We start from the raw sequence: 23,443 nt of genomic DNA, 5'->3' as shown, positions 1-23,443 counted from the left end.
CACTGACAGCACAAAGCCTGTTGGGATTCTCTCTCCCACTCTCTCTGCTCCTCTCTTTCTCTTTCTCTCAAATAAATAAACATTAAAAAGGGTGGGGGGTGGCACCTGGGTGGCTCAGGCAGCTGAGTGTCTGGCTCTCAATTTTGGCTCAGGTTATGATTCCAGGGCTATGGGATCAAGCTCCATACTCAGTATGGAGTTGCTTAAGATTGTCTCTTGTTTCTCTGCCCTTCTCCCAACTTGTGCTCGCTCTCTCTAAAAATTAACAGAAAAGTAAATGGGGGCCTTTTAGTTTTGTTGATTGTTTGTATTTTGATAAGGTCCTAATAGTCCATTTTTGCTTTTGTTTTCCTGGTCTCTGGCAATGTGTCTAGTAAGAAATTTCTATAGCCAAGATCAAAGAGGTTGCTGTACATATTCTTCTCTAGGATTTTGATGGTTTTCTGTCTCACATTAGGTCTTTCATATATTTTGAATTATTTTTGGTGTAAGGAAGTGGTCCAATTTCATTCTTCTGTATGTGGCTAGATGGGTGATGGGTATTAAGAAGGGCACTTGTTAGGAGGAGCACTGGGTGTTGTATGTAAGTGATCAATCACTGAATTCTATGCCTGAAACCAATATCACACTGTATGTTAACTAACTAGAATTCAAATAAAAATTTGGAATTAAAAAAGTAAATGGGGATAAAGTTGTGCTATGAAAGCTGTATCCACATAGATAAAGTATACTAGGTCTTCAAGAAAATAAAAAAATGCATAACAGATTTTCTAGCTTATTTTTTCCCAACATTTAATGGCACAAACCACAGCCTCTTCAAATTGTTTCAGTAAGTTCAGTGATTTTCCACTGACTGTGTAACATGTGGCAAATATTCCATATGTGTGTTCACATGTGTGTGCGCATGTATATTCACATATCCACATATCCACAATTGCCATGCTCCCTGAAAGCTGGCAAAATGAAATCTGGTCCTTTTGATTACCTGCATTATAAAATAATCCTCAAATTTAGTCTTTGGAAACATTAACAACCTTTGTTTTTGCTTATGGTTTCTATGGATCAAGAATTTTTACATGGCTCAGTGAGGCGGCTAGGTCTACAGGTTTTGCAGAGATGGTGGTCCCAGCTGAATAGCAGGAATTAGCCCCTGGGTCAGCTGGAGTCTGGCTGGACACCTCTTTCTCTGCGTGTTCTAGAAACTCTCTATGCAGTCTTTCTGTGGGCTAGCTAGAATTTCCTCACAGTGTGGCAGCCTAAGACATCTAAACTGGTGGCTTAGAGTTGCAAAGGTGAGTGTTCCAAGAGGCAGGCAAAAATGGTGTGCTTTTTATAACCAAGTCTTATAAATGTTATGGCATTACTTTTCCATTAATAATTCATTGAGGAATACAAAGCCATCCATTTTCAGGGATGTCAACTCTTGATTGGAAACTAGGCTTCTAGAGTACTAGAAGAGCAGAAGGAGAAATATCATTGGAGCCTTTTTATAATATTTGACATTTTGGTTTTTAAAAATGATACAGTAATTAATCTAGCCCCATGCTTTTTCTTACTAATAATTAAAGAATAAATATAGTTGGTTGAAAAAAAACAGGTTCTGCATTCTGAAACTCCTAAATTAAAAAAAAATAGATGTTTTAGCATTATCAGGGCTGCTAATATTTACCTCACTCCTACCCAACCCCTTTATAAAATTGTGTGCCTCAAATGGGATTCAGGTTGGCATTTGAAGGATAGGGTTGTTGACTAGACAGCATAAGAGATGAAGGAGGGAGACAGAAATGAAATAGAAGCTGGTAAAACAGAATCCTAGGCCTTTGCCTTCAAAACCACCTCTTCCCTGGAGTGAAGCTTTTTCCTGTGTCCCAGTTTCTAAACATACACCAAGGTGAAAGGGGAGGGGAGGCCATGGGAGTGGAGGAAAAAGAAAATGCCAAAAAACAAAAAGTAAAATTTAGAGCTTGCAGTCGGTCGTCATAGCCCCCAAATCTCCACCATCCATCTGAAGGTGGTGAGGCCACACAACTTCAGGAATCACTGTCTTCACTGTGGAGTACATGATTTCTGTATACCCAGAAGCCATGCCTTCCATGTCCAGACCTGCTCAGCAGAGTCCTAGCTTCTGGACTAACACCTTCACAGATCATCTCTTGTAACCTAGTTGGCATGCCTGGTTCAATTCAATGTGTTGAACTGTTTCGGTAATGCCTGCTTTGTTTTGAGAGTAAAGAGTAGCAAGTCCTTTTCTTTTCTAAAAAACAAATGTCAGTGTACTCTAGAAATGAAAAGTAGCAATTAGATTTTTGTTGCTCTTTGTTATTAGAAAACATCCTGCATTATTTTAAGTTGCTGTATTAGAATGTTTCTCTAGGTTTGTAGTCAAAATTTTATCCTTTTAAGTAAGAATAATCAACTGTATTCTGAATACTATATTAGGATCTCTCTAACGGTGAGATCTTAACGGTAACGGTGGTGAATTTGATTTATATCCTATACAAGTGTTGTTTGTATATTAGGGGGTATTACTATAGGTTTACAAATAGTGATGGTGTAAATTCTTGCATTTCTCTATTATGGAAGGAGGGGGGCTTTGCTTACTTGTTTTGGTTTCTTTCATTTTGCTTAACCATTTGCTATGTTTTTAAGCAGTGACAAACCTAATAGTAAATATTTTAAAGTATTTAAAAAACATTTACACTTATATTATTACTATGGTTCTCACATAAGGCTAGCAAATTGCCTAAAGCATATTCACACATTTTTTTTTTATGGTTGCTGCTCTTTATTTATTTATTTTTTAACAAATAGTTTATTGTCAAATTAGTTTCTACATAACACTCAGTGCTCATCCCCAAAGTGCCCTCCTCCATGCCCATCCCCCCCTCCCCCCCACATCCATCAGTTCTCAGTTTTTGTCAGCATTCAAGAGTCTCTCATGGTTTGCCTCTCTCCCTTTCCCCCACCATTTCCGCCCTTCTTCTCCCCCTTGTTCCTCCGTCAAGTTCCTCCTAATCCTCCTATACGTGCAAACATATGATATTTGTCCTTCTCTGCCTGACTTATTTCGCTCAGCATAACACCCTCAAGGTCCATCCATGTTGCTACACATGGCCAGATTTCATTGTTTCTCATTGCCATGTAGTATTCCATGGTATAGATAAACCACATCTTCTTGATCCATTCATCTGTTGATGGACACTTAGGCTCTTTCCATGTTTTAGCTATTGTGGAGAGTGCTGCTATGAACATTGGGGTACATGTGCTCCTATGCCTCAGCATTTCTGTATCCCTTGGGTAAATTCCTAGCAGTGCTATTGCTGGGTCATAGGGGAGTTCTATTGTTAGTTTCCTGAGGAACCTCCACACTGTTTTCCAGAGGGGCTGTACCAGTTTACATTCCCACCAACAGTGTAGGAGGGTGCCCGTTTCTCCACATCCTCGCCAGCATCTAGAGTTCTCTGATTTGCTCATTTTAGCCACTCTGACTGGCGTGAGGTGGTATCTCAGTGTGGTTTTGATTTGTATTTCCCTGATGAGGAGGGATGCTGAGCATCGTTTCATGTGTCTGTTGGCCATCTGGATGTCCTCTTTGGAGAAGTGTCTGTTCATGTCTTCTGCCCATTTCTTCACTGGGTTGTTTGTTTTTCGGGCGTGTAGTTTGGTGAGTTCCTTATAGATTCTGGATATTAACCCTTTATCTGATATGTCATTTGCAACTATCTTTTCCCATTCCGTTGGTTGCCTATTAATTTTCTGGGTTGTTTCCTTGGCTGTGCAGAAGCTTTTAATCTTGATGAGGTCCCAACAGTTTATTTTTGCTCTTGATTCCCTTGCTTTTGGGGATGTGTCAAGTAAGAAGTTGCTGCGGTGGAGGTCAAGGAGGTTGTTTCCTGCTTTCTCCTCTAGGGTGTTGATAGTTTCCTGTCTCACGTTCAGGTCCTTTATCCATTTTGAGTTGATTTTTGTGCATGGTGTGAGAAAATGATCTAGTTTCATTCTTCTGCATGTTGCTGTCCAGTTCTCCCAACACCATCTGTTAAAAAGGCTGTCTTTTTTCCATTGGATATTCTTTCCTGCTTTGTCAAAGATCAGTTGGCTGTATACTTTTGGGTCCACTTCTGAGTTCTCAATTCTGTTCCATTGGTCTATGTGTCTGTTTTTGTGCCAATACCATACTGTCTTGAGGATGACAGCTTTGTAGTAGAGGCTGAAGTCTGGGATGGTGATACCTCCCGTTTTGGTTTTATTTTTCAGTATTACTTTGGCTATTCGGGGTCTTTTGTGGTTCCATACAAATTTTTGGATAGTTTGTTCTAGTTTTGAGAAGTATGCTGGTGCAATTTTGATTGGAATTGCATTGAATGTGTAGAGTGCTTTAGGTAGTAATGACATCTTAACTATATTTATTCTTCCTATCCATGAGCATGGAATGTTTTTCCATTTCTTTGTGTCTTCTTCAATTTCCTTCATAAGTTTTCTATAGTTTTCATCATACAGATCTCTTGTATCCTTGGTTAGGTTTATTCCGAGGTATTTTATGGTTTTTTGTGCAATTGTGAAGGGGATCAGTTTCTTGATTTCTCTTTCTGTTGCTTCATTATTGGTGTATAAAAATGCAACCGATTTCTGTACGTTGATTTTGTACCCTGCAACTTGGCTGAATTCTTGGATCAGTTCTAGTAGGCTTCTGGTGGAGTCTGTCGGGTTTTCTATGTAGAGTATCATGTCATCTGCGAAGAGTGAAAGTTTGACTTCCTCTTTGCCAATTCTGATGCCTTTGATTTCCTTTTGTTGTCTGATGGTTGATGCTAGGACTTCCAGCACTATGTTAAACAAGAGTGGTGAGAGTGGACATCCCTGTCGTGTTCCTGATCTCAGGGGGAAAGCTCTCAGTTTTTCCCCGTTGAGGATGATGTTAGCTATTCACACATTTTTAAAACACCTTTTGTCTCAGAATAGAACATGGAAATATGAAAATGGTTGTTTTAGTTACAATAGTGGACATTACTGATTTTTCTTTTTGAACTGGTTTAAGGTTATACATTGCAATAAAATAGGAAAAAATATGAATTGCTAACATTGTACATATTGCTGAGCATTCAACACCAAGTTACTCTGTAGATAGGATACAGTTATTTTACTACTGTATCCAAAGCAAAGCAAACCTTATAGTTAAAAGCAGTAATGTCAGCAATTCTGCTGGTCAGATTTTCTTGTTTTGTTCAAGCTGAAGGTATAATTCAATATTTTTGGATGGTGTTCCTCATGAGACCAAAAACTACGTAATTATACTCAAAGATATATTCTCAGCATATACTGCTTTTATGATTACTTAATTGGATCAACTGCATTTTGACTAACAAATTGAGTTTTATTTTGTTTGTAGATTTATAAAATGAATTATAACAAAACATTAAAATACTTTGTCTCATTTATAATTCACTAATACTGAATGTATTGTGTATCATATTTTTGTCTAAGATTTCCCTTGAAAGAAAGAAATTGTTCAAAGCCACTGATTATATTAAAATACTTTTTTGTACTTGATTAAACTAATCTTAAAATCTAGTCTTGTGGAACTATCTATATGTAATGACAGTTGAAAGGCTGCACATAATATAATTGCATAAAAGCTGAATATGGGTACATTTTGGCACAAAAAACCTGAGCCTAACTTTTTAATGTTCTTTTCTGCAATACTATGATTAGTTTGTTGATAAACATTGTCAATCTTATTTTAGTGTAAACTCATTCCTTTGGTGTGTCTCCTAAGCCACTTAAATGGTGTCCACTTTAAGAGAAGCAGAATATGTCAAGGAACTAAAGTTCTTTTCAAAAATTGATGATCCTATACAATGAGCATTGAAAATTAAAGTCTTATTCCCATCATGTTTAAGTAGATTGATGTACAAGACCTATTTTGTTAATATGTTTATGAAGTATTATGCTTACGCACATGCGCGCGCGCGCACACACACACACACACACACACACACACACACACACTCTCTCTCTGATCTAAAATGTCTGGTGGGTCGCCTGAGTGGCTCTGTCATTTTAACGTCCACCTCTTGGTTTCAGCTCAGGTCATGATCTCACAGTTGGTGGGTTCAAGCCCTGCAGTCAGGCTCTACACTGCCATTGTGGAACCTGCTTGGGATTCTCCTCTCCCTTTCTGCTCCTCCCCTGAGCACATGTACTCTCTCTCCCTCTCTCAAAATAAATAAACTTTAAAATAAATTTAAAAAATGAAAAAAATAAAATACCTGGTTAAATTCTTCGGAAGTTTTCTAGGAGTAATAAATATGTAGTAAACAAAATTAGATAAATATGAGTGCTGAAGTTAACACTGCATTCCAAAAATCACATGAAGCAATAAATAAGTTTTATAGTTGAAAACCTACACATTGAGATAGGTATGCTAGTGTTTAACTTCTTCCACATTTGATAAAATTAAGGGACAATAAATTTATATTTTCACATACAGTATTCCTGTCAATAGAAAGCATTTTTTAATAATGAATTTCATTTTACTCTAAATATTTTTGCCCAAATTCAACTATGTTAAATAGTCAATTTATAAAATTAGAGACTGACTATTATAATGTAGAAGAGAATGTTTTACATCTATGAATTTTGGGTATTTGTTCATTATTAATATATAAAACATTGTTGGAATAATGCTGTTCATTTTATTAAGATCTTGGACAACTTCTAACTTGTAATTGAAAAGGCTCATAGGTTATAGTTTTAATTGTTCCAGGTATTCATGTTCATGTTTGCCTATTTAACTGCCTAATCAAGTAATTTTTGAAATACATGTCAAAGCTGGTTCATGCCAATAACCTGAGAACACCAGTACAACTTACTCCCTACCGTCATGTACTCCTGGGATGTGATCCCCATTAATAAATTATAACCCTATTCTGAGTTAAGACCAATGAATTTTGTATTGAATTCAGCTTATAATCTGTAGTAAGAAATGTATTTCTTACTATGAAAGGAAAAAAAGGAAAAAAAAGAAATGTATTTCTTAGTAACCCCAAAATAGTTACTTTCCCTCAAACCTTCAGGTTGCAGATTTCCTGAGCTTTTGTTGGCATTATTATATCTACCATCTAGATACAATGATTTATACATTTTCTAATGGAATGCTAGAAATTCTGAGACCTGACTCAACACATGTATAATACGAGTAGGTAAAATATTTTTTAAAAATTTCTATTTATTTATTTTGAGAAAGAGAGAGAGACAGACAGACAGAGAGACAGAGTAAGTGTGTGTGGGGGAGAATCTCAAGCAGACTCCACACCATCAGCACAAAGCCTGATGGGAGACTTGAACCCATGAACCACAAGATCATGACCTGAGCCAAAATCAAGAGTTGAATGCTTAACCGACTGAGCCACTCAGACTCCTCTGGCAAAGTATTTTTTTATCTCTCTATACCTCGGATATTTTCCAGTTGTTCGTTGTCGTATTCATTAGTTTTATTGTGTTTATTAAAAATTGCATTCAGTCCTTTGCTGAGCTTAAAAATTGAATAATGCATATTTGCTAATAATAACCATGGTATCGATGTCATAAGGCAATTGTAGAGTTACTGGGAATGAAATTAGTAAAAACAAAACATAGAAGTCTTAAAATCAAGTGAATATCTGTAAATAAGTTATAATGAAATGTAATTTGATAACTAGAATACGTTAAGCAATTTGCCATCAGTCACTCTGTCTAACCTTTTAAAGTCCTGTGTTCTGTCCTGTTCACTAAAAAATAGATACGATCCATGCGATGGACAAATCATTGTATATGATCATACAACTTTCAAATTGATATCATTGCTTGTTGGAGTAGTAAGACCCTTTTGGCTACAGCCCTTATTGTCAGTGAGACAGTCTCCCTCAAACAACTCATACTGACCCTCTTTTCATCAGCATGACTATCCACTGTGGGCAGAAGTGTATACACTTCTAGAAAGTGTATACAGAGAAGGAAAGCTCTATTTGTCTGTAAAGAATGAGTACAATTAGATACAGTTCTTAAAAGTGACTTCTTCCATACATTGAAAATAACAATGTTGAGAGTGTTATCATCAAGCACACAGACATGATATATGAGAGGTAACACAGATGAATGGAAAGAAAATTATATACGGGGAGCTTTGAGACTTCTTGCCCCTACTTCAGAGTGACGTTGGGAGCATGATTGTTTTAATACGGGAAGACCAGGAGGGTGGTCAAAAAGGCATTGACCTGAACAAAGAATAACTAATGTTTATTTGTTATGTTTATCTTAGGAAAGGGGAAATGTTATTGAATCAAATGACTGGTTTCTCTGTCTGAAACATTGGTTTTCCAGTCTAAAACCCACAAATCCAATTGGTAGATTGGATTTATTTTATAATTTAAAAATTAATATTTGTAGACATTAATGGGTTATGATTAAAATGTTTTGCCTGCATTTATAGTAAAGGAGTAGAGGTCATATGTTACTTGATTTGGTCACTCTTAAGAAGCATGTGTGTTCCATCCAATACAAGGCAGTACAGAAGTCCTTAGAACACAAAGGATGCCAAACAAGGAAGTACAGGAAATTATACACCAGACCAAATTAGTTTTAAGGCTTTTGGACTTAAGAAGTTTTTTAAATGTGGTGTCAGACCATTTTAGTAGTGCAGCCAAAACAGGGTATTGGGTAGGAAAAAAAAAAAGAAACAAAAAAAAAAAAAACCCTAGATGTTCAATTTTCCAGAGATTTCCTGTGTTTATTATTATAAGACTGTGATTTATTAAAACTGTCTTACTTCTTCAAGCAGACCAAGATTTCCTCTGTGCTACTGAGGCTAAGATATATGGGGTTTGTGCAAAGTCTGTGAATGAGACAGGGTTATGGTACCCAGGCTACAATGCTGTTCATAGCTGGTTAGAGCATTTTCACCCAGAATTGTCAGGAAGAGCTCTAGTCTCATTTTTTCTCATTACTGAATTTACGGATGTATTACCTTTAAGAGGAGTTACTGCTCAAATTAAATTTTGAGTTATAATGTCTGAAACCACATTATTTACATTTTTAGAGTAATCGATGGCATGTGTGGAAGAAATTGCACATTCTGTTTCTGTCTTTCCTGCTGTACTCCTGCATATAGAAAGTAATACCATCAGTTATGTCTCATCTGGCAAGTGGAGATGGTAGGCAAATGCCTTCTGACATTTCCTTCTTGTTTTGAACTTTAATGAATGTTGTCCTGGGTGGTGGTGGTGGTGGTGGTGGGGCAAACAAAAGAATCCTACAGGAATATTTTTAGAAATGATGTGGTAAACTATATTAGAAAGCATGGGTAAATGAGAATTATAAGTCCATGAGTTTAAATCTATTTCCTGACAAACTTTAAAATGGTTTATTAAGCAGAGAATTTATAAACATAGATAGACTAAGAAATATTATGGATATACTGAGAGTAAGACATTCCAAACTGATCTCACTGTTTTCTTGATAGTTTTTTTCTGGACTGGCAAAGGAAAAGAATACTATAGACATCGTGAATGTGTATTTCAGGAAAATCCTTAACTATCTTAATATTGTGAAGAGCAAAGTAAGAAATATCACCAAGCCTGGTAATTTCCAAACTTTTATTTATTTTTAAATCCATGGGATTTTTTCACCCTGGATAAAACATCTTTTTAGAACCATGATATGTTCTACAGACAGGAAAATTACCTTAAAATATTTAAATAGCTGCCTCCCAAGGCCCTGGGAGGGTGCTAGCAATGTACTCAACTGGCCATATAGTTCAGTGAAATTTACAAAAGTTAAATATTTTTGTGTTGTTTTTTTTAAAGAAGCTTTCTCTCATACTGCAGTCATTTTAGGTACACATAGCCATCATTTACCTCTGAAAAAAAATAAAATTAATGTTCTTTATTGAAGCAGGAGTGGGGGTTCTCAAATGCACTCATTTGATTTGTTTTCCTCTGAGCAGAAGCCAGTAACAGCCTTTGTGTCTAAATCCACTGTGATTCTTTCTTGTTGATGTCTAGCATCTCCTGAGAAGTTTTGAAACTGTAGATTCCTGGGTCCTGCAGTAGAGCAGAATCAGAATCTGTACAGATACGTCCAAGAAATCTATATATTTTAAAATATACTAAATAATTCTGATGGTTTATCTAGTTTGAGAGACACTGGTTTAGAATATTAAACCATGATTCCCCACCCAAATTGTTTAGCTTAAGGATGGGGTCTTTCTAAGAGCTACTCCCTTGACATTGTGATGCACAAAATCTTCAACAACGACCAAGAGGGTAGATGCAGAAAGTAGATGCTATAAGGAATATATTTATCAAAGAGAATATGCTTTCCAGTCAGGTAGACTTGGGCCTTATCTCATCTCTCCGAGTCACTAGTTGGGTAATCTCACTCATCCTCGGTATCTCCAGTCATCTTCTACAAAAATTGCCCCTCTTGTTGGGTAGTTAAAAATGTTTAAAGAGATAATGCATATAAAGAATTCAAAACACAGACATAACATATAGACCAGCATAAAGTGAATGCCTGTTTTTATCATCACCCCCCTTGCTAGAAGTAAAATCTTAGAAGAATTAGTAGAGAGAAAGAATCATGGTTCAGGATGGGTTGAGATCAAAATAGAATAAAGGGCAAGAAAGAAATTTCAGTTCATTTCATCAACCATTTTTTATTTATTTTAATTTATATTAGCATGAGTGGGGAAGAGAGGCAGAAGGAGAAAGAGAAAGAGTATTTTAAGCAGTCTCCATGCTCAGTGTGGAGCCCAACACGGGGCTCAATTCCATGATCCTTAGATCATGACCTGAGTTGAAAGCAACAGCTGAATGCTCAAGTGATTGAGGCACCCAGGCGTCCCTCAACAACCATTTCTTAAGTGTTCCTTTTATGCAGAGTCTTCAAGGAGCTAATAATTTAGTCAGGGAAAGAGACACATAAAACAACAAATTATACAAAATGTGAGGAGAGCGATGTTATACACACACATGTCTGATAGCCATCTGGATATTTTCTTTGGAAAAATGTCTATTCATGTCTTTTACTTATTTCTTCACTGGAATATTTTTCGGGTGTTCAGTTTGATAAGTTCCTTATAGATTTTGGATATTAACCTTTAATCTGATATGTCACTTGCAAATATCTTCTCCTATTCTATAGGTTGCTTGTTAGTTTTGTTGATTGTTCCCTTTGCTGTATGTAAACTTTTTATCTTGACAGTAGTTCATTTTTGCTTTTGTATCCCTTGCCTTTGAAGACACATCAGGTAAGAAGTTGGTGCAGCCAAGGTCAAAGAGGTTCTTTCCTGTCTTCTACTCTAGCATTTTGATGGCTTCCTGTCTTGCATTTATTATCTTTCATGCCTTTTGAAGTTTATTTTTCTTATGATATATGAAAGTGGTCCAAGTTCATTCTTCTGCATAACTGCTGTCCAGTTTTCCCAACACCATTGCTGAAGAGACTGTCTTTTTTCCATTAGATTTTTTTTTCTGATTTGTCAAAGATTAGTTGGCCATACATTGTGGGTCCATTTCTCTATTCTGTTCCATTTATCTGTGTGTCTGTTTTTGTACTAGAACCATACTATCATGATGATTGTAGCTTTGTAATACAGCTTGAAGTCCAGAATTGTGATACCTCCAGCTTTGGTTTGCTTTTTCAACATTACTTGGGTTATTTGAGGTCTTTGATGGTTCCATACAAATTTTGCAATTGTTTGTTCCATCTCTGTGAAAAATGCTGGTGTTAATTTGATATGGATTGCACTGAATATGTAGATTGCTTTGGGTAGTATGGACATTGTAACAATAATTGTTCTTCCAATCCATGAGCATGGAATGTTTTCGCATTTCTTTGTGTCTTCTCCAATTTCTTTTATAGGCTATCTATAGTTTTCAGTGTATGGATTTTTCACCCCCTTGGTTAGGTTTATTATTCCTAGATATTTAATGGGTTTTGGTGCAATTGTAAATGGGATAGATTCTTTGACTTCTCTTTCTTTTGCTTCATTATTGGTGTATAGAAATGCAACTGATTTCTGTGCATAGATTTTATATCCTGCGACTTTGCCGAATTCATGAATCAGTTCTAACAGTTTTTTTTTTTTTTTTTTTTTTTTTTGGTGGAGTCTTTTGGGTTTTCCACATAGAGTATCATGTCCTCTGCAAAGAGTGAAAGTTTTATTTCCTTCTTGCTGATTTTGATGCCTTTATATCTTTGTGTTGTCTGATTACTGAGGCTAGGACTTCTAATACTCTGTTGAATAACTTTTGGTGAGAGTGGACATCCCTGTCGCGTTCTCAACCTTAGAGGGAAAGTTTTTAGTTCTTCCCTATTGAGGATGATATTACCAATGGATCTTTCATAAATGGCCTTGATGATATTTAGGTATATTTCTTCTATCCCTACTTTCTTGAGGGTTTTTATCAAGAAATGATGTTTTATTCTGTCAGATGCTTTTTCTGCTTCTATTGAGAGGATCACGTGGTTCTTATCCTTTTTTTATTAATGTGATGTATCACATTGATTGATTTGCATATATTGAACTAGCCCTGCATCTTAGGAATAAATTCTACTTCATTGTGGTGAATTATTTTTTTAGTGTATTATTGGATCTGGTTTGCTAGTATCCTGTTGAGAATTTTTTGCATTCATATCATCGGGAAAATTGGTCTATAATTCTTTTCACTGCAGTCTTTGTCTCGTTTTGGAATCCAAGTACTGCAGGCCTTATAGAATGAGTTTGGAAATTTTCCTTCCATTTCTATTTTTGAACCAGCTTCAAAAGAATAGGTGTTAACTCTTTTTTAAATGTTTGGTAGAATTCCCCTAGAAAGCCATCCAGCCCTGGACTCTTATTTATTGGGAGATTTTTGGTTATTGATTCAATTTCTTTGCTGGTTAAGGGTCTGTTCAAATTTTCTATTTCTTTCTGTTTCAATTTTGGTAGTTTATATGTTTCTAGAAATCTGTCCATTTCTTCCATATTGCCTAATTTGTTGGCATATAATTGCTAATAATACTCTTTTATAATTAGTAGTAGTATTAATAGTAGTAGTAATAGTAGTAGTAGTAGTAGTAGCAGCAGTAGTAGTATTTCTGTGATGTTTGTTGTGATCTCTCCTCTTTGATTTGTGATTATATTTATTTGGGTCCTTTCCTTTTTCTTTATGATAAATCTGGTGAAGGGTTTAGTGATTTTTGTTAATTATTTCAAAGAACAAACTCCTGGTTTTGTTGACCTAGTTTAGTGTGTGTGTGTGTGTGTGTGTGTGTGTGTGTGCGCGCGCGCGCGCACACACACCCATGTCTTTTATATCATTGATTTCTGCTCTAATGTTTACTATTTCCCTTCTTTTGCTAGTTTTAGGCATTATTTGCTGTGCTATTCTTTTTCCAGCTCTTTAAGGTATAAGGCTAGGTTGTGGTTCTGAGACCTTTCTTCCTTCTTTAGGAAGGCCTGGATTGCTACGTACTTCCCTCTTATGACCGCCTTTGATGCATCCTAGAAGTTTTGGGCTGCTGTGTTACCATGTTCATTGGCTTCCATGCACTTTTTAATTTTCTGTTAAATTCTTGATAAAACCATTCATTCTTTAGTGGGATGTTCTTTAATCTCCAAGTATTCATCCTCTTTCCAAAGTTTTTCTTGTGGTTGATTTTAAGTTTCATAGTGATGTGGTCTGAATATATGCATGGTATGATATCAATCTTTTTTTACATGTTGAGCACTGATTTGTGACCCAGTATGCAGTCTATTCTGGAGAATGTTACATGTACACTTGAAAAGAATGTATTCTGCTTTAGGATGAAATCTTCTGAATATATCTGCTAAGTCCCGCAGGTCCCGTGTGTCATTCAAACCTTTGTTTCCGTGTTCATTTTCTGCTTACGTAATCTATCCATTGCTGTAAGTGGGGTATTGAAGTCCCCTACTATTGTAGTATTATCAATGAGTTTCTTTGTTTGTGATTAAGTTATATATTTGGGTTCTTTCATGCTTTCATATTGGGGGCATAAATATTTACAATTGTTACATCTTCTTGGTGGATGGACCCCTTAATTATGATACAATGTTCTTCATGTCTTGTTACAGTCTTGGTTTTAAAATCTAATTTGTCTGATGTAAGTATGGTTACTCCAGCTTTCTTTTGGTGACCATTAGCATGATAAATGGTTCCCATCCCCCTACTTTGAACCTGAAGATGTGTAAACAGTATATAGATGTGTCTTGTTTTCTTATCCATTCTAATGCTCTATGTCTTTTGATTGGAATGTTTAGTTTATTTACATTTAGAGTGAATACTGAAAGATATGAATTAAGTGCCATTGTGTGGCCTGATGAGTTGGTGTTTCTGATGGTGGTCTCTGGTACTTTCTAGTTTTTGTTGCTTTTGGTCTTTTTTGTTTTGTTTTGTCCTTTATCCATTGAAAAAGTCCCCCTTAAAATTTCTTGCAGGACTGGTTTAGTGGTCATGAACTCCTTTACTTTTTGTTGGTCTGGGAAGCTCTTTATCTCTCCTTCTGTTTTGAATGACAGCCTTCTAGTAAAGAGTTTTTGGCTGCATATTTTTCTGATTCAGCATATTGAATATATCTTACCATTCTTTTCTGGCCTGCCAAGTTTCTGTGGATAGGTCTGCTTCAAACCTGATCTGTCTTCCCTTATAGGTTAAGGACTTTTTTTCCTCTTTCTGGTTTCATAATTCTTTCCTTGTCTGTGATTTGAAGCTAGATCCCAGTTGTGTTTTGGTCTCCTTGTTGAAAGAAGCTTTATAGAATACAGTAAAAAGGGAAAGAAAAGAAAGGAAAAAGATAAGAAAAAATGAAAAAAATTTTAAAAAGATAGAATAAAATAGAAAATGTAGAATAATATGAAATAGAATAAAAATTTAAAAACTAAATTCTCTTTGTATCTAAGAAAAATAATGAAAAAGGAAAACAATTTAAGCAAAAACAGAAGCAAAATAAATTAACAAGCAAGCAGAGTGAAACCTGAATGGAGTTACATCCCTTTTTTTTCTAGAACTGAAAATATGAAGCACTCTATAGTGTCTACACTAAGCAGGTGGAGTGACTTTTGCTGGTCTTCAGTAGGATGTGCTTGGACGATGTAGTTGGGAGAGGATTGGTATAGTGGCTCTGATTTCCACTAGGTGGCACTGCTTAGTTTATTGCAATAAGTGTGCCTGAGTGAAATGCATGTGCACAGGACAAGTGAAAATGGCTTCACCCAGCTCCCTAGCCACTATACCAGGAATTTCCACTCTCCCCGACCTGTGATCAAGCACCCCTACTTTGTCTCTGGACTCTGTCCACTCCCCACCTCTACCCTATCTGTGTCCAAGCTGTCTGCCGACCAGGTGAGTGCCTTTCTCCAGAATTTTATCTCATATGGGGTTGTGTTTCAAACCCCAAACTTCAGACATCCCCATGGCTTGGATCCATGCCAAGTGTATGAGGGAGGGTCTTGCTGAGCAATGGCCAGGTGCTGGCTTGCCCAAGAAAACATTCATGCAATTGTGCAGCAGCAGAGGTTCAGAGAATGTGGCAAATCACACCACACAGCTGGCATCAGGTTTCAGGACACTCTGGTGTCTTTGTCCCAATACCAGCAAACACGGCTGCTCTCCAGGGTATGCTGGGACCTTTTTCTACAGGGGGGTTCTATGGCCTCTACCAAATGCACTCCAAGCATGGGAACCACTTCTCTCTGTGTGGCACACTGACCCCTCAGACCCTACCACCTGTTCCTTGAGATTCACCTGGCTTCCTCACAAGAGCACCACCAAGTGCCAAGCTCTAAAACTTCAGACTCTGTGCTGTTTATAGAATCCTGGTGGTTTGTAACCCTCTCCTTTCTTCCAGTCAGTGGTTTTGGGGAACACTTTCCTTGTTCAGTCCCCTGTGAGTGTTTTCACTCTCTTTCCAGCTACTTTCAAAGGGGAGTGTTTTTCTTGCAGGATCCCTATGCACACCACTCTCCCCTTTCTCTTTCTCCCTTTGTCCTCTCTCTGTGAAAATGGGCTGCTACCCTCCACAGCTTTTCGTTCCCCCAGTTCACCTTTCTACGCTACGTACCTGCTGAGTTTTGTGGCTCAAATTATGCAATTTTTGTGTTCATCCTCAGATCAGTTTCCTAGGTCTTCAAAATTGCATAGTGCTGATCTAACTGCATTGTAGGGATGAAACAAGCTGAAGGTCTCCATGCTGCTCCATCATCTTAACTCTTTGAATTGAAATCTATCCTCTTAACAAGATTTTCAAGGTACAGTATAGTATTGCTAACATAGGCAGATGTTGTACAGCAGATTCAGAACTTAATTAACCATCTTGCATAACTGAAACTGTACCCATTGAATAACAACTTCTCATTTCTCCCTTATCTTCAGCCCCTCACAATCACCATTGTACTCTATGGTGCTATGTGTTTGATTATATTAGATACCCCATATAAGTATAATTATGCAGTATTTATCATTTTGCAATTGGCTTCTTTCATTTAGCATAATGTACTCAAGGTTTATCTGTGTTGTTGCATTTCACAGAATTTTCTTTTTTTTAAGGCTTATGATATTTTATTGTGGGTTTGGCCACATTTTCTTTGTACATTCATTCATCCTTGGATATTCAGATTATTTCATGTTGGGTATTGTGAATAATCCTGTCTCAGGAATGTAGATACCTGTTCAAGATTCCGATTTTAATTATTATGGATAAACACCTAGATGTAGGTTTTCTGCAACATTGGTGTTTCTATTTTTAGTTTTTTGAGTAATGTCCATACTGTGTCCACAGTGTGTGTGCCATTTTACATTTCCACCAGTTCTATTTTTTCTACATCAATTGCCAACACATATTATCTTCTGTTTTTTATACTAGCCATCCTAAGAAGTATAAGATACTGTCTTATTGTGGTTTTGATTTGTGTTTCCTGATGATTAGTGATACTGAGCATCTTTTCATATGTCAGCCGTATGAGATATGTCTGTTACCTTGGAGGTATGTCTATGGAAATCCTTTGTCTATTTTTTAATTGGGTTGTTATCGTTACGATAAGGTTGGCAGAATTCCTACTATATCTTGGATATTAAACTGTTACTTGATATATGGCTTATAAATATTTCCTTCCAATTTGGGGGCTCCCTTTTTGCTCTGTTAACTGTTTTCTTTGCTGTGCAGAAACTTTAGTTTGGTGAAGTCCCTCTTGTCTGTTTTTGCTTTTTGTTGACTGTCCTTTTGGTGTCATATACAATTAGTCATTGCCAAGATGGGTGCTATGAGCTGTTTTCTTTTTTGTTTTTACCTAGGACTTTTACATTTCCAGATCTTAAATTTCAGTTGATTTGGGGTTTATTTTGGTGTATAGTGTAAATTCAGGATCCAATTTCATTCTTTTACATGTTATCTAATTTTTCTAGCACCATTTGTTGAAGAGATTATCTTTTCTCCATTGTGTATTTTTGGCATCCTTGTCAAGGATCAATTGAACATATATGTATCAGTTTACTTCTCAGCTAGTATTCGTCTCCATTAGTTTATATATCTGTCTTCCATGCTGTTTTAATTATTATAGCTTTGAAGTATATTTTGAAATCATGAAGTGTGATATATCCAGCTTTATTCTTCTTTCTCAAGATTAATTTGTTTATTTGGGTTTCTTCATAGTTGTGTATAGATGTTAGGATTGTTTTTCTATTTTGGTAAAAAAATGAGATTTTGATAGGGATTGCATGTTTAATTTATAGATCACTTTGGGTAATGACATTTTCACAGTACAAAATCTTACATGGAATGTTTTTCTGTTTATTTCTAACTTTGTTAAATTTTTCTTTAAAGTTTTATAGTTTTCAGGTACAGTTCTTCCATCTCCTTGGTTAACTTTGTTCCTAAGTATTTTTTTTAATGTTATTGTAAATGATATTGTTTTCTTAGTTTCCTTTTGGGATGGTTTGTTGTTACTGTACATAAATGCAACTGGTTGTTGTGTGCTGATTTTGAATCCTGCAACTTTACTGAATTTTGTATTAGTTCTAAGAGGTTATTGTTTTTGTTTATGTGGAACTTAGAGTTTTCTGCATATAAGATCATGTCATCTGTGAACAGAAATACTTTTACATCTTCTTCTTTGCATGCCTTTATTTCTTTTTCTTGCCTAATTGCTTTGGTTAGGACTTGTAATTCTATATTGAATGGAAATGGAAAGAGTGGGCATACTGTTAAATCACTAATTCAGAGGAAAAGTTTTTTACTATTGAACATGATGATAACTGTGGGCTGCATATATGGTCCTTATTATGCTGAGGTAATTTTATTCTATTACTAAAGTTTTATTTGTGAGTTTTTAATCATAAAATAGTGTTGAATTTAGTCATATGATTTTTGATGAAGGATTTTTGGTTATATTTTGACATACATTGATATGATCATTCTTGATTCTGTCATTGTAATGTATCACGTTAATTTCTTTGTGCATGTTGAATCTTTCCAGCATCCCAGGGATAAATCCCACTTGGGCATGGTGTATGATCCTTTACATGTTCTATGGAGTTTAGTTTGCTAGTATTCTGTGGAGGATTATTTCTTTTGTGTCTATTAGGATATTGGCCTGTAGTTTTCTTGTAGCCTCTTTTCTGGTTTTAGAATCAAGGTCTTATTAGACCAGCTCCCCTAATGCATGGTCTTATAAGATGAGTTTGGAAGTATTCCCTTCTCTTGAATTTTCTGCAAGAGTTGAAGAAGGATTGGCATTAAGACTTCTTTAAATGTTTGGTAGAACTCACCAGTGAGCTTTTCTTTGTTCTGAGATTTCAAATTACTGATGCAATCTTATTGCTAGTTGTAGTTTTGTTCTGGTTTTCCATTTCTTAATTTTTTCTCCATTTTTTGGCTGCTTATTTTTTGTTTGAGTCTTTCTCATAATAGCACTTTATAATATTTTCTTTGGAGAAGCTAGAAAGAGGATTCAGTTTTTTCTGGTGTTAAAGGTTTTTTGTTGTTATTGTTTTTGGTATGTGATATGGTACATTATGCACAAATACACTGCTTTAGAAGAATTACTATAGTTTTGTGCCCTTCACAATGAATGATTTTGATGTATAGCTTATGCTGAAATTTTTATAAAATATAAAAATATAAATGATGTATTTAAAATTTTATGTCCTGTATTTTGAATATATATATTTCTGTTAAGAAAAGACTTTCATTTAATTTGACATTGGTGGAAATTGGTTCATTACATAATTTTACGCATAAAATATTTAGAAAAAAATTTCTAAAGACTGGCTTCTTGCTCTGTACATTTTGAAACTTTTTTCTCAACAAATATTTATATACTTTTGGTCCCAGATATTGTAGGACATTGTGAATATGGACTCCTTGCTTAACCCTACAGAGACAGTTTTTTTTTTTTAATTTTTTTTTATGTTTTATTTATTTCTAGGAGAGAGAGAGACAGCGTGAGCAGGGGAGGGTCAGAGAGAGAGGGAGTCACAGACCGAAAGAGGCTCCAGGCTCTGAGCTGGCTGTCAGCACAGAGCCCGACGCGGAGCTCGAACCCACGAACCGCGAGATCATGACCTAAGTGAAAGTCGGACGCTTAACCGACTAAGCCACCCAGGCGCCCCCCTACAGAGACAGTTTTAATAGGAAGTGTAATTGAGTACTATATGTTATATAATGTATTTTATGTATTTTAAATATATGAGAATATTTACACTGATATTATTGAAAAGTGTAGTAATCATGAGCTGTCCCTAGTGGCAAAGTTTGTGACTGAATTCATACATAAAGAAATATAATATTAGCAATTGAAAGCAATTCAATGGTATTCCAATCTATACGTTTATTACTTGAAGACCATTAGAGCAGACCCATTCTATAGATTAATGCAGAATTTTGTATAATTGCCCTTTTTCCTACTCATCATATACTTCATTGCTCCAGAGTAATATAAGCATCTTACCACCAAGACATACCTCTCACACCCCATGCGTTTTCCTCTAACTTTATTGCATTTTATTATTTAGACTTTCTAGATGTCTTGTACTATTGCTTCTAACACTCCTCAGTTTCCCTCCTAAAATACTGTGAGAAGAAATCAGGTGGAGAACTCTTGTTAGAGTGCAGGCGAGGAAACAATTTGAGTTCTTAGAAGATGAATGGAATGAAGGAAGGGCAATGGGTAATGCCCACTCCTTGATGATGCTTGACTTGGTCATACTGACTGGTCCAGGTCAGAGAGAGAAAAGGAATAAAAGCAGAGTTCTGTATTTAGGTTATAATATCTAGTTGTAAGAGGTGGTCAAGTTATATAATTTTGCAGATAGCGCTTTGCAGATAGCACTGTAAAGATGGCATCTCTTAATATTTTTTCCTCACATGAATTTTAGATTCTACTCAGAACACCTTTCCCATAAAAAAAAAAAAAAAAACAGAGTGCTAACTTAAAGTCTTGATGCTCTCACACTTCCACCCTATAATATAGTACAGTTTCCTCACATTCAGCAGAACCAGAGATGCATTGAATAGTTTCTAAGGTGATACAGAATAACTCAGCTCTTCTCATGTATTTTGTAATCTATTAGTACTAAACTCTTATTGAGTTAAAATAATAAATGTAGCAGTTTTATGTGTCATCAATATGTATAAAATACTTCCATATAAAATTTTATAATGCAGCTCTGGAACTTAAAAACCTGTACCATGTGTTATCTTCATAATTGCAGTTGTTCTGGGAAAAGGAAAAATAAATATTAATCATTGCTAAGTAAATGGATCAGTTCTTATAAAAAAGAACAGAACCTGTCAATTTTTCTGCATTTTTATCTAAAATTATATTTATTTCACTTGACTGAACATCTCAGACAACATATATATTCATTTGGAATTGAACAAAATTTACTTAGTGAATATTCTGTGTTCTCTGTCAGCTATTATTTGGAAGACAGATAAAGTGTAATAGGTATTTTTACTTTCATTGGACTTGAAAATGGAAGACCTGTGTGATAAAAAAAATCTAGATAATATTTCTCTCCATAATTATCTGAAGAATTTTACTAAACAAGTATGTTTTTAGTTTAGGCTTATTAAACTCTTTCCTTTTACAGTACATAGAAAGTTAAATTTATCATAGAAAATATATGTGAATGGTTTCATTCTATGAATATATTTGAATAGTTTCAGGCTCAATGAATACTTTTGCTTCATTAAACTCTCATGAATAAATTTCTCTGTTACAAAAAAACAGGCCCCTGAGTTATTTACAATTAGCCTAGACAACACTTAGCTTAAGTATTTGTCATTATTCTAGTTTAGTTTACAAAAAAAAATCCTTTCTTATCTGTGCTCTATTAAACTCCAACCACATGACATTTGTATTTTGTGATTTGGTGTCTACACGTATACATACATATCTTTCCTTACTGGCCTGTGTGTTATATGTGTAGGAACTGTATCTGCTTCATTTTTTCTATGCCATGTTAAATATGTAGTAAGGGTATAAAATACTGAATCAGTATTCAAATGTTGAAATAAATTTTGAAAATGATTTTTAATGTCTTAGAAATTTTAAAATTAACTTTTGTATGCCATCAATATATCAATATATATGCATATATGTGTACATCCATATAAATGTAATAGTCTGTGTACAAAATATAACTGAAACTACTATATTTTCTTTCATAAGTTTATGAGAAATTGCTTGTCATTGTTTATGACTGTATACTTGTGCATTACCTTGAAGTCCTAATAAACTCAGGGAATTTGGATGAGGACACTATGTATTTAGGACACTAATATTCAGATAATGACAAAATGTTAAAAAGATATCTAAACATATATGGAGTATCTAAATTTAATTAACCCATGATAGTAGCAAATACAGTTTCTAAACTATAGGCCTATTATACTCTAATCTTTATGAATTTTTTCATATCTATAATACCCTTGCAATGTCTTGCACAGAAATTGTTATTTTAATTCATATATAAATGTGGATGCCTAAGAAACTGATTAACCATGGTATAGCCTTTTTTGTTGGCCAGATAGACATAGATATTGCCATTTCCAGACTGTGGTCAGGTGATAGCAAGCATATTATCAACCAAATTATGGGGATTTTTATTAAATGAAAAGTCACAGGAAAATCTTTAAAATATGTTAAATCAATCCAGATGTAGAAAGGTTTCATTAAAATGTCAAAATAGCACTGTAAAGGAATTGTTCCATTATTGTTTGAACAACAGTTAAACTTGAGACATTAAAATAACCTAAAGATTGAAGTGTAGCATAAACTTCCTAAGAGTAAAAACAAACAAAACAAATGCAACAATTTTATACCTTTAACTGAAGCGATAATACTTTAACTGAAGGTATATACTTTAACTTAAACCTTTTGTATTTTATTCATAGTAATAATTATATCCTATCAGGATTTTCTAATGCTCTTTACATACGTGTCTTTATTGACCAAATTTAGGTTGAATGCTATTACTTCCTGAATGACCTCATTATACTGTGGCTATTTTTAAAAAGTACTGATTCGTTGAATTCAAATTCATGTATTATAATTTTACTAAAGTATCTTCAATGATGATCAAAGCTGAACTTTCATGACATGGGAATTTGGATACTATCTATCATCTGTGTTTTCTAGTTTTACTGACTGAAACATCTGTTAAATCATTTGTTTCTTTCATCCTGTTTCAATATTTTTGTTCATTTACATCTAGAATGAAATAATGGCATACAGGTCAATATGGCCTGTATTTCTTAAAGATTAAAACTTGTTTTTGTCCTCTTTATGCTATTTTATGATGCACACACTAACCAAATTTGTATATTGGTTAGAGAAGCACTTATATAATATAAATGTTTTTAATGAATATTTAAACATACTTGACATAAGTACTAGTAGCATTGATTAATGCCACTCTCCAGTAAGAGCGTTGCTTCAGATTTCATTACACTTCCCTAAAATAGGTAGTAACTTTGCTCTTCTTTGATTGAAATTAGTAGTACTTTAATTTTTTATTATAATTTGTGTGTATATATTTGCATGTACATTTTTGTATGTTATGTATGTGAGAGAGAGACACAGAGTTCACATTGTAGCATCAGACATAAAGGCTAAATCCATAGATATTTAGTGAAGGACTGTGTTGAAATATACACAAATAATAAATAATTTAAAAAGAAGGCTATAAAATAATGAGGATTACATTTTCTAGTAAAGTTCTCTTCCTTACACTAGTAGCCCACTGTGTCCTATTAATTTTGCATGGGACTTCTATTCCCATTACTGTTTTCCTGGAACTTGTTGCATGTTGCATTCTCACAATTGCCTGACAATTGCCTCACTTCTTTCCCAGACTTCCCTTTGCATCTCTCCCAAATGTATCTTTCCAAAGTACTGCATTTA

The 23,443-nt window shown here is 35.0% G+C and overlaps 1 protein-coding gene and 1 long non-coding RNA gene across 3 annotated transcripts in view; one reads left to right on the top strand and one right to left on the bottom strand.

Annotated features, from left to right (window-relative positions):
• The window catches only part of LOC120239802, a 153,064-nt gene that overhangs the window by 7,498 nt on the left and 122,123 nt on the right, over positions 1-23,443 (bottom strand). Inside the window, exon 2 of the long non-coding RNA XR_005530512.1 lies at positions 7,924-8,010. This is a non-coding gene — a long non-coding RNA (uncharacterized LOC120239802). The remainder of the gene's footprint in view (positions 1-7,923; positions 8,011-23,443) is intronic.
• The window catches only part of HMGCLL1 (3-hydroxymethyl-3-methylglutaryl-CoA lyase like 1), a 184,952-nt gene that overhangs the window by 53,759 nt on the left and 107,750 nt on the right, over positions 1-23,443 (top strand). The gene's annotated exons all lie outside the window — the stretch shown is intronic.

The sequence above is a fragment of the Hyaena hyaena genome, unplaced genomic scaffold (genome assembly GCF_003009895.1).
Source record: "Hyaena hyaena isolate Hyena2069 unplaced genomic scaffold, ASM300989v1 scaffold_242, whole genome shotgun sequence".
Lineage (NCBI taxonomy): Eukaryota > Metazoa > Chordata > Mammalia > Carnivora > Hyaenidae > Hyaena > Hyaena hyaena.
This window is presented reverse-complemented; position numbering and strand designations above follow the sequence as displayed.